This window comes from Danio rerio, chromosome 15 (genome assembly GCF_049306965.1).
Source record: "Danio rerio strain Tuebingen ecotype United States chromosome 15, GRCz12tu, whole genome shotgun sequence".
NCBI lineage: Eukaryota > Metazoa > Chordata > Actinopteri > Cypriniformes > Danionidae > Danio > Danio rerio.
The window spans coordinates 11,715,861-11,730,614 of record NC_133190.1 but is presented as its reverse complement, the minus strand read 5'-3'; the positions used below and the strand labels follow the sequence as shown (position 1 = coordinate 11,730,614).

Below are 14,754 nucleotides of genomic sequence, written 5' to 3'. Positions count from 1 at the left end.
AATAGCACCCAAGAGTGAACATATTACTAAAGCAGTAATCTCTGCTAAACCATTTGTTCTAGAAGAATACATTTTCAACTTTGGCTGACTGAAACCCAAGCAAAAAGCTAAACAGGCTGTATTTCCGTCTCTTCCAGACTTGTTTTTGTTTGTCTCAAATTAAATGGTGTGACAAATTCCTGATAAAGATGTAAATTAGTACATTTTTATGAGCAAAATAGCTGTGCAAGATAATATTTCATTAATCATAAACAGAATATACGGAATGAGAATGATTTATTATTTTCTTTGTTTTGTTTCCCCAAAACTTAGTTAACCCTTTAACAACCCTCTAAGTCAATGAGAGGAGCAAATTGTGTGTCATTATATCCAATTCGTACTCACTGCTTACCACAAAATGTGTTAGTTATCACTGTGCTTTACAAGACTGCATCAGATTGCAAGACGTATAGTGAAACCTCTTATTTTTTTGTAATGTAATAAAGTTTAAGATGTCTTACTAATGATGATGATTGTTTTTTTTGTATTATTATTAATAATATATATATATATATATATATATATATATATATATATATATATATATATATATATATATATATATATATACTATAAGCATTTCAAAAGAAAACTGAATTATGAAAAAAACTTAATTGTTAAATAGTTGACCTCCTAAACATTTGGTAGAGTCGTAAATAAATATAGTAATATTTAAACAATAATAATAATAATAATAATAAAATAATCATCATCATTGTAATCATTCTCATCATCCGATAAATAAATTCCTTTATTTGAAACTGCAAACTGCAAAGACATTGTTTTCTATTATTATACGAGCAAACTGAACTGCAAATTGCAAAGAAATTGTTTTTCCACTTTTAGCTGTGCCCAGTAAAGAGTTAATCTGACCAGTTTAACAATTCTGTTTTCCTTTGATTTGATTTTGACTTTTAGATGATTGCTTTCTGGCTCCTATTTGAAATCCACCTGCTGCTCACATCAAAAACGTTGGTTTTACAATCTCCTTGAGTTCCAGTGAGACCCCCATCTGCATGGTGGCACCTCAATGCTGGAAATTGGAGCCCGGTAGGGTGCTAAAAGTGCCTTCAACCTCAATAATCCTTTTAATCTCTCATCAATCATGTGGAAGTGGCATTGAGGCCCTGATCCTATTACTGTTCGGAAGAAAATTGCTATCCCTGAGAGTAGACATGCTGCAATTGGCTGTGAAACTTGGCAACAGCGCAATGGTGGTAATGACAAGTTGGATCAAGTAATCGAAGGAACAAATCACCCAGTGTCTCATTCACAAGCTCTTTAAATAAACAACCTTGCGAATGATGCACTCTGACTGAAAAGCACATGTAGCTGGTTTTCCAATTGATGTGTTTTCACATAATGTCCCTGTTCAGCCTTTTTTTATATGCAAGTTGTCATTTCTGCTTCTGATTAGCAATTAAACTTCTAGTGTCGAGCACCAAAGCAAACCTTTTTAGCAATGAAAATATAACATGACTTTTCAATGCTGCAAGTTATCAGTAGATCTTGTTGTAATGTTTTAATTCCAACCCAGGTTCATTGGATATTGACTCATCTACATCTTTGCATAATGTAAAATAGTCTGCTCCTGGTGCATTTTGTTGCACATTTCAGATGGCAAGCCACGAGAGGTTGCTGTCTGCATTTTTGTGAGTCTAAAATAAGTTATTTAGGGTACATTTTGTTGTAAGTTGTTGTTCTTTACACGTGCAGAAGCCAGGCATGATTTTAGAGATCCTTTAGACCAGCGAACTGCTGACTTCAACCTCTTGATAAATCAAACCAATAGTGTTTTCAAAGGCAAACGTAAGAGTAAAGTACACTGCATGAAGTGTGCTGCATGTGCATTTGCATGTAGTTTTACATCTTTTGTGGAAGCACACTTGACCCGACTTAAACCCAAGTTAACAAATACAACACTGTACAAAATGAGCAAACTGACCACACCAGGAAAGTTGTCCATGAAGAGATAAAAAGGGGAAGCAAATGTATTAGATTACAAATTATAGACACTTAATCCTTGTGTCGTGTTCACATCCTGCCCCTTACTCTAGTGTTCCTGGTCAAAATTGACTGGTCTGTTTTAACTGCTCTTATATAGCACAAAAAAAATAAAATAAAAAATTCAACATGCACCAGATTTTTATTCAACATTCTTTAGCTGTAAACAATGTCTCAAAATAATGTTTACCATGAATTTATAGAATTAGACATAAATTAACTGCAGTGAAAATAAAAATAGGCACTAAAAATGTATAACAAAATTAACAATAGATGACAAAAATCAAAATACTTTTTCATTACTAATAGACAGCTCGCTAAAATAACCTCAGGGTCTGAGCAAATAAATTACAATTTTAGTTCATCTGAATAATATATCAACCAGCATAGCACAAACAAAATGGTATACTTTCCTGTGTATTGAGTGCTCAAATTTTCATTCAGTCCTTTAATTGGACTACATTTAGTCTAGTAATGTAGTGAATAGTAACTGAGGGTATGGACATCGAAAACATTGTTTTATCAAGAAGTTGATTCACACTGGGGAATCCAACCCTATCTCATGGTAATTCATAGATAATTGATTTAGTGGCTAAACTGCATGAATTCGTACAATCTCATTCATACAGTTTAGTATGATTTGCTTATCCCAATGACAGTTGGGTTTAGGGGTGGGGTTGGGTCCTACGCCTCCTTTTAAAAATTTAACACTTTCTTACAACTGAACTCATATGAATTAGCCACTTAACTTATAATATTGGCACATAAGCATGGAAAAGAGATGTGTACTTGCAAAAGATATTGTTCAGTCTAAAGTGAGTGAGTGAGTTGGGGTTGTGTGTATGGGGATGTTTTCTGACTGATGGATGAAAATAGTCTTGATACTTATTCATCTCCCATGTCACTTTTGACCATGAAGACCACAGGTGTAACAAGGTTGATTAAGGCCCAATCCCATTTCTATTTTTGTACCTCTACCCCTTCCCCTTGGCCCTTACAACTGAGGTTTAAGGGAAAGGGCTTCAAAATTTACCCCTAAGAATTTGGACAGCACTACACCACCTGCACACGCCATCATACGTCATCATCATCTCTTGCTTAACAAGAGATCCAGATGATGGCAACTCTGCAGTGAATCCAGTTGTGCTATGTTTTGGTATTAATCTTCAGTAAATGACTAAAGGCATGTATTATGTTATCATAACATTCTAATGTGGCAATAAGATCATACTCTTCATTTAACACAGTGGCCATATTAATCTATATAAACAAACCAAAAACAACATTGACATTAAAGCAGACACTGTAAAAAGCCTATTCCCAGCCACTAGACTTTTCTGACAGGGTATTCCATTGTCATCGAATGACAGAATATAGGGGGACTGCTGTAAAGAAGTTATTAATGGGCATTATAGATCACGAATAGATTGCAAAATTTAGCGTTTTTTGTTTTAGCATTTTTTTTTTAAAGCATGACAGTAAAACACGAACGCGGTTATGAATATATTAAAATGTGTTTGTTTGTTGTAAAAATGCGTAATAATGACAAAAAATACTAATTTGCGGATCTTCTTACTTCCTGGTGCAGCTGTGGCTGGTGAATTCTGGGAAATTTTTCGAACCCCTTGGTTTGGAGTGTTGTCTAGAAAAATCTTTGTTTGAAGGGGTGATACCCCTTGCCCTTAGCCCTACACCTTCAAGAGAAAAAGAATTGGGACACCACTACCCCTTCACGGGCTCACGCAAAACGAGGGGTAAGGGGAAGGGCTAAGTGGTAGAATTGGTATTGGGCCTAATACAATCAAAACTGAATGAAATAGGTAATCATTACTTTTATATGTTCAAGTGCACAGTGTTGAAGACATCATAAGGCCTTGAGACAATCAGATGTAAAACACACTATTTATAAGTGTTTTAGATAGTAAATCAGTCAGATTTGACCCGAACAAGACATGAAGGGTAAGTTGTTTTGTGGTATTTGGTGTTGTGCAAAGAACTGCATGGAAAAAAACCTTTACTTGTTCACTATATGTCTAACAAAAGCTGTTGTCATCATACTGCCCTATAGTATTGATTGAAGAACGGATCCCTGATCAGAATTAAAAAGAAAAAAATAAATACATGGCATACACAAGAAATATTCATGGAAATTGTATACAAAACTAAGGAGGGACTACAATTTTCAAGCCTCATCAAGATGGCGCCGCTGAAAGCCACCTCGGTGTGGAGCTCGCCAGTGTTTGCACTGTTTTTGTTAGTCTGTCCTGTTTTATGTTTGTCAATCACAATCAGTTACACCTGGGACAAGCTGCTGAACATTCGGCAGTGCACACCACCTAATAAAGAACCGGATTTTGATTTCTCTGGCGTTTTGCGGAACATTGTCGTCGGCGGAGAAGCTGCACTGTGGAAACGCTACAAGACGCGCAAGCGTGGAAAGCGAGCCGACATGCTCGTCAGGCTGAGATAGCGCGGCTTCAGAACGGCGCTCGCCAGCATCCATCTGGAGAAGCTCCGCTCTCTTCCTAACAAAATGGACAAACTACCTCTGCTCACACACAAAAACAAGAAATTCAACAACTCTGCTGCCCTGTGTTTTATGGAAACCTGGCTAAACGAAGCCATGCCGGACATCACATTACACCTACCGGACTTTCAGTTGTACAAGCCGTTTTATTTACCAAGAGAGTTTTCCTCGTTCATTCTCGTCTGTTTACATTCCACCGCAAGCACATGTGAGTACTTCGCTGCAGCAGCTGGCTGACCTGATCACAGAGACAGAACAACAACACCCGGATTCTGCTTTTATCGTTCTTGGTGACTTTAATCAGGCAAAACTCACACATGAGCTACCTAAACTCAAACAGCACATTACATGCCCCACCAGAGACAATAACATTTTGGACCATTGCTACACCACAATAAAGGATGCATATCGCTCTGTTGCCAGAGCAGCTCTAGGACTCTACGACCACTGCCTGGTTCATGTTATACCAACTTAAAGGCAAAAACTTAAAGCTACTAACCCAGTATTAAGGACTGTTAAGAGATGGTAAAGACCATCGACTCTACCTTCCCCATCGACTCTACCTGCGCGACTAAGACCGACGAGTGTAAAGACCATCGACTCTACCTTCGCCATCGACTCTACCTGCGCGACTCCACCGAGCAAAGACACCGACAAAGCACTTGAGTACTTTACTTTCTTGTTTTACTCTATCTTTACACTTATTTTTTGTTGTCAGTGCACTTCTATTATGTGTTTTCTAATTCCTGTTTTTACTAACACTCGCAAAACACGGGAGGTACGCTGCAGGCGTAATCCTCACAACCTTCGTTCAATACATGTATCTGCTATTTCCCAACTCTCTCTCTCCGTGGGCCTCTGGAAATGTCAATCAGCTGTTAACAAGGCAGATTTTATTACCTCCATAGCTACATATTCTGACTATAATCTCATGGCTCTAACTGAGACCTGGTTGAGGCCGGAGGACACTGCTACACATGCTACTCTTTCTGCTAATTTCTCTTTTTCCCACACTCCTCGTCAGACAGGGAGAGGGGGTAGGACTGGACTACTAATTTCCAAAGAATGGAAATTCACTCAGAGACCGTCCCTGCCAACAATCAGCTCCTTTGAATTCCATGCAGTCACCATTATCCACCCCTTCTACATAAATGTGGTTGTCATCTACCGCCCACCAGGTAAATTAGGTCACTTCTTAGAGGAACTGGATGTTCTTCTCTCATCTTTTTCTAATTTTGACACTCCCTTGTTGGTGCTAGGTGACTTCAACATTTACGTTGAGAAACCGCAAGCTGCAGACTTTCAGACTCTGCTTGCCTCTTTTGTCCTAAAAAGAGCACCTACTTCTGCTACCCACAAATCAGGTAATCAGCTAGACCTTATTTACACATGACACTGCTTCGCTGATCAAACAATAGTAACTCCACTACAAATATCGGATTATTTCCTTCTGTCTCTCAACATCCACATTACTCCTGAGCCGCCACACACGCCAACACTGGTTACCTTTCGCAGAAACCTACGATCTCTCACCCAATAGACTATCCACCATTGTTTCAGACTCTCTTCCTCCATCTTGCAAACTCTCTGCACTTGATTCGAACAATGCCACTGATACACTCTGCTCCACACTAGCATCATGTTTAGACCGATTATGTCCTCTTGCATCCAGGCCAGCCCGTGCCAGTCCTCCTGCACCCTGGCTCTCGGATGCTCTCCGTGAGCATCGCTCAAAACTTCGGGCTGCAGAGAGAATTTGGCGGAAAACTAAAAATCCTGCACAGCTCTTAACATACCAAACTCTTCTGTCCTCTTTCTCAGCTGAGGTTACTTCTGCAAAGCAGACATATTACCGTCTGAAAATCAACAATGCCACTAATCCTCGCCTACTTTTTAAAACATTTTCCTCCCTTCTCTATCCTCCTCCTCCACCCGCATCCTCCACACTTACTACTGATGACTTTGCTACATTCTTTTGCACCAAAACTGCAAAAATCAGTGCTCAATTTGCTGCACCTACAACAAACACGCAAGATACACCACCAACACCACACACACTCACCTCTTTTTCTCAGCTCTCTGAGTCGGAGGTGTCCAAACTCGTGCTATCTAGCCATGCAACCACCTGTCCACTCGATCCCATTCCCTCTCATCTCTTGCAAGCCATCTCTCCTGCAGTCATACCAACACTGACTCACATAATCAACACATCTCTTGACTCTGGTTTATTCCCCACTTCATTTTAGCAGGCTAGGGTAACCCCACTGCTAAAGAAACCCAACCTGGACCATACGCTACTTGAAGACTACAGACCAGTATCCCTGCTTCCATTCATGGCCAAGATTCTGGAGAAAGTAGTGTTCAATCAAGTCCTGGACTTTCTTACTCAAAACAATCTCATGGACAACAAGCAATCCGGCTTTAAGAAAGGCCACTCAACTGAGACTGCCCTGATCTTGGTTAAAGCAGACTCTAAATCATCAGTCCTCATTTTGCCTCATTTAGCTGCTTTTGACACTGTCAACCACCAGATCCTGCTATCTACGCTCGAGCCACTGGGCGTTGCGGGCACTGTTATACAATGGTTCAGATCTTACCTCTATGACAGGTAATTCAGGGTTTCTTGGAGGGGAGAGGTGTCCAACCTACAGCATCTAAACACTGGGGTACCTCAAGGCTCTGTTCTTGGGCCACTTCTCTTCTCCATCTACACATCATCTCTAGGACCAGTCATCCAGAGACATGGATTCTCCTACCACTGCTATGCTGATGATACCCAGCTATACCTCTCTTTTTATCCTGATGATCCCTTGGTTCCAGCTTGCATCTCAGCCTGCCTGTTGGATATTTCACACTGGATGAAAGATCATCATCTTCAGCTGAACCTCGCAAAAACGAAAATGCTTGTAGTTTCTGCCAACCCGACTCTACACCATAACTTTTCAATCCAAATGGATGGGGCAACCATTACTGCATCCAAAATGGTGAAAATCCTTGGAGTAACGATTGATGACCAACTAAACTTCTCTGACCACATTTCTAGAACTGCTCGATCGTGCAGATTCGCACTCTATAACATCAGAAAGATCCGACCCTTCTTATCTGAACATGCAGCCCAACTCCTTGTTCAAGCTCTTGTTCTCTCCAAACTGGATTACTGCAACTCTCTACGAGCTGGGCTTCTAGCTAACTCTGTCAAGCCTCTTTAACTGCTCCAGAACGCAGCAGCACAAGTGGTCTTCAATGAACCTAAATGAGCACATGTCACTCCGCTGCTAGTCCGTTTGCACTGGCTGCCAGTTGCTGCTCGCATCAAATTCAAAGCTTTGATGTTTGCCTACAAAGTGACTTCTGGCCTTGCTCCTTCTTATCTGCTCTCACTTCTGCAGATCTATGTGCCCTCCAGAAACTTGCGTTCTGTGAATGAACGTCGCCTCGTGGTTCCATCCCAAAGAGGGAAGAAATCACTTTCGCTCACGCTCAATCTGCCCAGTTGGTGGAATGAACTCCCTAACTGCATCCGAACAGCAGAGTCACTCGCTATTTTCAAGAAACGACTAAAAACTCAACTATTTAGTCTCCACTTCACTTCCTAATCTGCAATTGCCTCTCTGAATATCACACTAACTGTACCCAAAAAAAAAAAAAAAAATACTAATACTTCCCTTCTTAGACTTTACAGACCTGAAACTTGCCTATAGCACTTATTCATTGTTGCTCTTAGTTGTGTAAATTGCTTCCTTGTCCTCATTTGTAAGTTGCTTTGGATAAAAGCATCTGCTAAATGACTAAATGTAAATGTAAATGTAAAGATGGACCAAGGAGACAGAGCAGGTCTTACAAGCCTATTTTTAATGCACTGACTGGAGTGTTTTTGAAGCTGCAGCCAAAGAACTAGACGAGCTCACAGAGACTGTAACATCATGGACCATCTCCCTACACAGCCATCAACACCTCCAGCCATCTTCCTCTCGCCCCCTGCAATTTAGATCAGTAAGGATAATGTGCATCAGATCTTCAGTTAACAGAAGAAAAGGAAAGCACCAGGCCCAGATTGTGTTTCACCAGCCTGTCTTAGAACCTGCACTGACCAGCTGGCTCCCATTTTTTCACAAATCTTCAACAGATCACTGGAACAGCGCAAAGTTCCATCCTGCTTTAAGCGCTTCACTCATTCCAATCTTGAAGAACCCAAAGACCACAGGACTCAATGACTACAGACCTGTTGCTATAACATCTGTGGCCATGAAGTCATTTGAAAGACTGGTGCTAGTATATCAGAAGGACATCACTGGACCTCTGCTGGACCCCCTACAGTTTACCTATAAAGCAAACCGGTCTGTGGATGATGCAGTCAACATGGGACTGCATTATACCCTACAACATCTGGACAAACCAGGGAACGACGCAAGGAATCTGTTTGTGGACTTTAGTTCTGCCTTTAACACCATCGTCCCAGCACTGCTCGAGAACAAACTGACCCAGCTCTCTGTTCCTAGCTCTGTCTGATAATGGATCACCAGCTTTCTGCAAGACAGACAACAGCTAGTCAGAATGGGCAAAATCACATCAAGCAGCCACACCATCAGCACTGGTGCCCCCCAGGAATGTGTTCTCTCCCCACTGCTGTTCTCCCTGTATACCAATGACTGCACCACAAAATACCCCTCCATCAAACTCATTAAGTTTGCAGACGACACTACTGTTATTGGCCTCATCCGGAATGACGATGAGTCTACATACAGACAGGAGGTTGAGCAGCCGGCGTTATGGTGCAGTTACAAAAACCTGAAGCTGAACACGCTCAAAACAGTGGAGATAATAGTGGACTTTAGGAGAAACCCCCGTGCAATTCCCCCACCCATCATCTTGAACATCACTGTGGCTGCAGTTGAATCATTTAGGTTCCTGGGTACCACCATCTCTCGGGATTTGAATTGGGACATTCACATAGACTCTATTGTGAAGAAAGCCCAGCAGAGACTGTACTTCCTTTGTCATCACCGAACCTGCTACAGGAGCTGCTCGTACAGTTCTACCCAGCTGTCATCCAATCCATCCTCTGCATTTTCAATCACCATCTGGTTCGGCTTAGTTGTCAAAACCAACCTCTGTAGACTACAGCGAATAGTCCGTACTGCTGAACGTATCACTGGCACTACACTTCAAGAACTGAACTCTTCCAAAGTGAGTAAAAGGGCTTGCAAAATCACTCTGGACGAATCGCATCCAGCACACTACCTGTTCCAACTGTTACTGTCTGGTCTGCGCTTCAGAGCACCAAGAACAAAAACAGCCAGACACACAAAAAAGTTTATTTTCCTCCAGTTAAATATCCACCCAACTGTGCAATAAATATCTCCTATATTTTCTCATACACACTTGTACAAAGTACCACCGGTAACACTTTATAATAACTACACACTATAAACCATTTATTAAGCATTAGCATCTAGTGAATTCATTATTTGTTAAGCATTAACTCTACATTAATAAACATTAGTAAGCAGTTTACAAATGCAGCTACAAACGCTGTATTCTTGACTAACAACCACTTGTATAATGTGCTTAATAATTGTACTTTCATACTTTGTTAATGATTTATTTTACATTACTAAATGAAGTATTGCATTATTTACAAACCAGTTGTACTTAAGAGTAGTTGGAGGTTTTTAACATAATTCAGAATGAGTTAGTAAATGATTAATAAACTATTGAAATCAAGGTTTATATATCTTATTATTCAGGCCTATGTTAATGGTTACTATGTATGTTAACAAATGCTTTATTAACTCAACTTCATGCAGTTTTGTGACCTAATCTATTTATGCTTTATAAATCCCTTATAAATGATAATTAAAGGTTTGATATCAAAAGAACAATATTTATTGCAATCTTATCTAAAAAGTCAAATTATTGTAAATATTAAACTTTGCTGAATAACAGGAGTGTCAAAATATGACATAAAATTGTATAAAACAACAACAATATAATAATTTAACAATATAAAAAGATGCAATGTTTAAACTGTACAGTTATTTTATTTTAGATCAGGTTGCACAGATTTACTTTTCATTTGATACAGTTTGATTTGTGTATCTTCAAATGAATAGAAATCAATAATGTTGTTTATGTACTTCTTTCGTTTTTAGAATTTAACTGACTCTTTAATAGTCATTTATAAGGCATTTATTAAGCAAGAATAGTCCTCACTTTAGATTAGGTCACAAAACTGGATGAAGTTGAGTTAATAAAGCATTTATTAAAACATTAGTTAACTATAAATATAAGCCTGAATAATAAGATGAATAAATGTTGATTTCAATAGTTTATTAATCATTTACTAACTCATTCTGAATGATCTTAAGAAACCACCAACTATGCTTAAATAACTGGTTTGTAAATAATGCAATACTTTATTTAGTAATGAAAAATAAATCAATAACAAAGTATGAAAGCACAATTATTAAGCACATTGTACATGTGGTTATAAGTCAAGAATACAGCATTAATAGCTGCAATTATAAACTGCTTACTAACGTTTAATAATGTAGAGTTAATGCTTAACAGATAAGGAATTCACTATTTGCTAATGCTTAATAAATGATTCATATTTTGTAGTTATTATAAAGTGTTACCAGCACCTTATATCAATATGCAATGCAATACTTTCTACATTCGCATTTGTACACAGCCCCCTTTACCCTGTACATGTATAACAAATCTGTACATATAATTCAACATCCAGTTTTCTTGACTAACTGCATTTCTGTTTAATGTTTATCTCTTTTTCATATTTATTTTGTGTTGTCACTTTATGTACACTGGAAGTTTCTGTAGCCAATACAAATTCCTTGTGTGCATACTTGGCAATAAAACTGATTAATTTAGAAATAAATAAAGCATAAAAAGAAACTAATAATATACAAACCTTAAAATGTTTTACTGGTAATTAAAGATGTTCAAGAATGACGTAAAACAAAAACATCCATTAAGTAGAGGATCTGTAAAGCTCCCTGGTTCTTGAGTAGTGATGGGAAGTTCGGATAATTTTACTGACTCGGATCTTTGAGTCTCGTTCATTGAGATAAACGAATCTTTTTTTGAGTCATTTCGATCATTTGGTTCAATTTGCCTAAATATTATTAAAATGTTACAAATTGCTTCCAAACATATCTACAACTAGCCCAAAAGGTTGATCGCATGACAAATAAGTCATAAATAGAAAACTATAAGAAGAAAATAATAATTCAATGTTTACCTGCTCTTTTGTATATGAAGGTATTTTTATCTTTTTGCTCAGCTCACCTCTTCATGTCTTCAAATGTCAGTGTTCGTTCAAGTTTCACTGACAGTCAAATATAATCTTAACCAATGTCCAGAGTCGATTGGAGCCATGATAATTAGTTCACCTTTCAAGTCTTCTGGTCCTTGTGTCGTTCGTAATGTTTAGAATGAAAAGTTAGAAATGGCATTCAGCTTTAATTAAAGCATTGTTTGTTCTTCTGGTTTACCCACCCTACCCTGGTTACACCATTTGTCTGAATTTATAGCCTGATCTCACGAGAAAACATAAGTATTTTACGTTTTGCCAGTTTTGTGGCTAATTCGTACGAATTCATATAAGTTCAGTCATACGAAATTAAACGATTTTAAAAAGGAGGTGTGGCACCTAAACCCAACCGTTATTGGGGGATAAGCAAATCATACTAAAATGTACAAATTAGATCATATGAATTAATACAAATTAGCCACTAAATGAAAAAGTTAAGAATGGCCGTGAGATTGTGTTGGAATTTAATATTGTACATAGAATTTCCCCATGCTTTAAGTCCTACCTACTTATTCTAACCAAAAACAAATAAGGAAACATAATGAACCAACCCTGGCTCATTATGAAAACGTATCCTTATATACATTTCTGGAGGGCGCCAAATACGTCACAGGACTTTTTTTTTTTTCAGTTTTTGTTTTCGTGAATCTGACTGAGGCCATTGTTTATGCTTTTTGAGATCTCAATTTTCTCATGAGTGCCATTCACTCCTGTTCTTCTCGCATAAATACACCCTAGGCCGCTGTCAACGGACCGATTGACTGACCCACCCTCCCTTAATTATCTTTAAGCCAAACCGATAGTATTTTCAAAAGCACTGATTGACTACCCACTTCCCTAAACCCAACTGACAGTGTTTTTAAAAGCAATCCTTTGAAGCTACCTGATTTTTACCACATTTTCAGATTTTACCATATGCTCACCCTGTTGTTTAGGGGTGTGAACCTACACTGGTCTCACGGTTCGGTTCAGTTACGATTATCATGCCATCGATTCGGTTCAATACGATATGTCGGTGCATCAAGGTGCATTGACGATGAACAAAAACAATTCTTCTGGAGTCATAATAAGTCTTATTTCTTACAGTTTGTATTGAATAAAAACAGTATTTAATGTTACACAAAAAAAAAAAAAAACTATTTAAGGTCAGTATTATTAGCCTGCTTAAGAAATATTTACTATATACTTTTTGTCTACACAACAAACTAGTTGTACAATAACTTGACTATCAACATTCCTAGTAAACATAACTTCGTTAAGTTATGTTAATTGACACTTTAATCTGAATCAAAGACGATAGAATACTTAATGGGACATCTTGCAAAATAACTAGTAAAATATTATTCACTGACTGTCAATATGGAAAAGATAAAAAAGTAGTTTTCAGAAATTAGTTACTGTTTAAAAACGAGTTGTAAATAAATGTGCTTGAAGACTCATGCTTCATGTCACAACTGAAAACACAAATGAAAGAAGACAAAACTAAATGAGTTGAATATGACTTTTACATAAGCATGACTGAAAACTTAATTTGATCAATGTGTTACATCATTTCTCTGGTACTTGCTGACTGTAAATTCAAGAATGCATTTTCTAAATTTAAACTATCTACACTCAACTTCTGGTTAATAATAATACCCATGTATAGCTGAGGAATTCTTCGCTAATCGCTATTGAAAACAGAAGTCTAGTATAATCAACAATGGACATTTTGACAAAATGTTTTTCACAACATGAACATGACTGTTGAAGAATTGAATGTTTTTATTACCTTTTATTCAATTTGGGGGTTAACTTCTGACGAATGCGAGAAACTGAAACACGCAACACCATCACTGACAGAGAGCGCGGAAAAGGAGAGAGCAAATGCGCGTGACACCGAAAGCGCACCAAAGGAGAGAGAACGAATGCATGTGACAACCAGAGCGCGTGAGAGAGAGGTCTCAGTCATATCTCCGCAGTCTGCTACAGATGGGTGATTTCACCCCTCATTAATTTAGTTGCCCTTGCCTCCTTCGCCAAAGTATTCTGCTACAACATCGCGCAAAGAGAATGAATTACGTCAGTAAGTAATAAACCGGTTATGATCTATAACGAATTGTCCCCATCTGAATCGCGGTGCACAGAAAAAACAATTAACTTTACTCCTATTGTTATTTACTTGTTTATTTAATTTTTTGGCTTTTGTTTTTGTCTTACCTGCTTTCTGGAACCATTCTTCAACACACTCGAACCCCATTCCTTTATCGCTCGCTTTAAAGACGAAATGCAGCCATACGTAGCTCTGGCTATAAAATTTGCAATTTGCAGAAATGTATACAGGGGTACGTTTTCAGAAAGAGTCTGTGTTAAATGATATCTTTGCAAAACATTATTTAAGTGAGTACTTCAAAGCACATCACTTGTTTCAAGTCACTAAATCATTTATTTAACTGGTTTGTTGAATGAATATACTGATTCATTCAGGAACAAAACATTAATTCCAGAAACAGTAGCCTGCTTGTGATTGACATTTTCAGTTTCTGTTAAATGGTTACTTTTTAAGCCAGGCTCATTGCTGTCCAAGAGGTTGCTGTATTTAAGAACGTCAAATGTTGAACGCAAGTCACTAAAATGTTTTAAAAATTAAGGAAAAATGGGATATCAGTTTGTCGTATTCTAAAAGTGGTAAATTTACAGTAAGTTTCTTAGGGTTTTCCAAACCTGCTGAAGAACTGTCAGTTATTTACCAGTGTGAAGGGATGTGTTGATGATACAGCATGAGTAAGTGAAGGAGAAACAGCTTGAAAGGGGGTGAGAAGAAATCGAGTGGATAAGTGGTAGGTTGATTAGAAAGAACGAGTTTGGAGAT

General features: G+C 38.1%; 1 protein-coding gene across 2 annotated transcripts in view; it reads right to left on the bottom strand.

Annotated features, from left to right (window-relative positions):
- LOC141377771 (uncharacterized) overlaps positions 1-14,284 on the bottom strand; it is a 48,735-nt gene extending 34,451 nt beyond the window's left edge. For both annotated transcript variants that reach the window (XM_073923406.1, XM_073923405.1), the window contains exon 1: positions 14,103-14,284. The gene's annotated coding sequence lies outside the window, so the exon portion shown is untranslated. The remainder of the gene's footprint in view (positions 1-14,102) is intronic.
- Between the last annotated feature and the right edge of the window lie 470 nt (positions 14,285-14,754).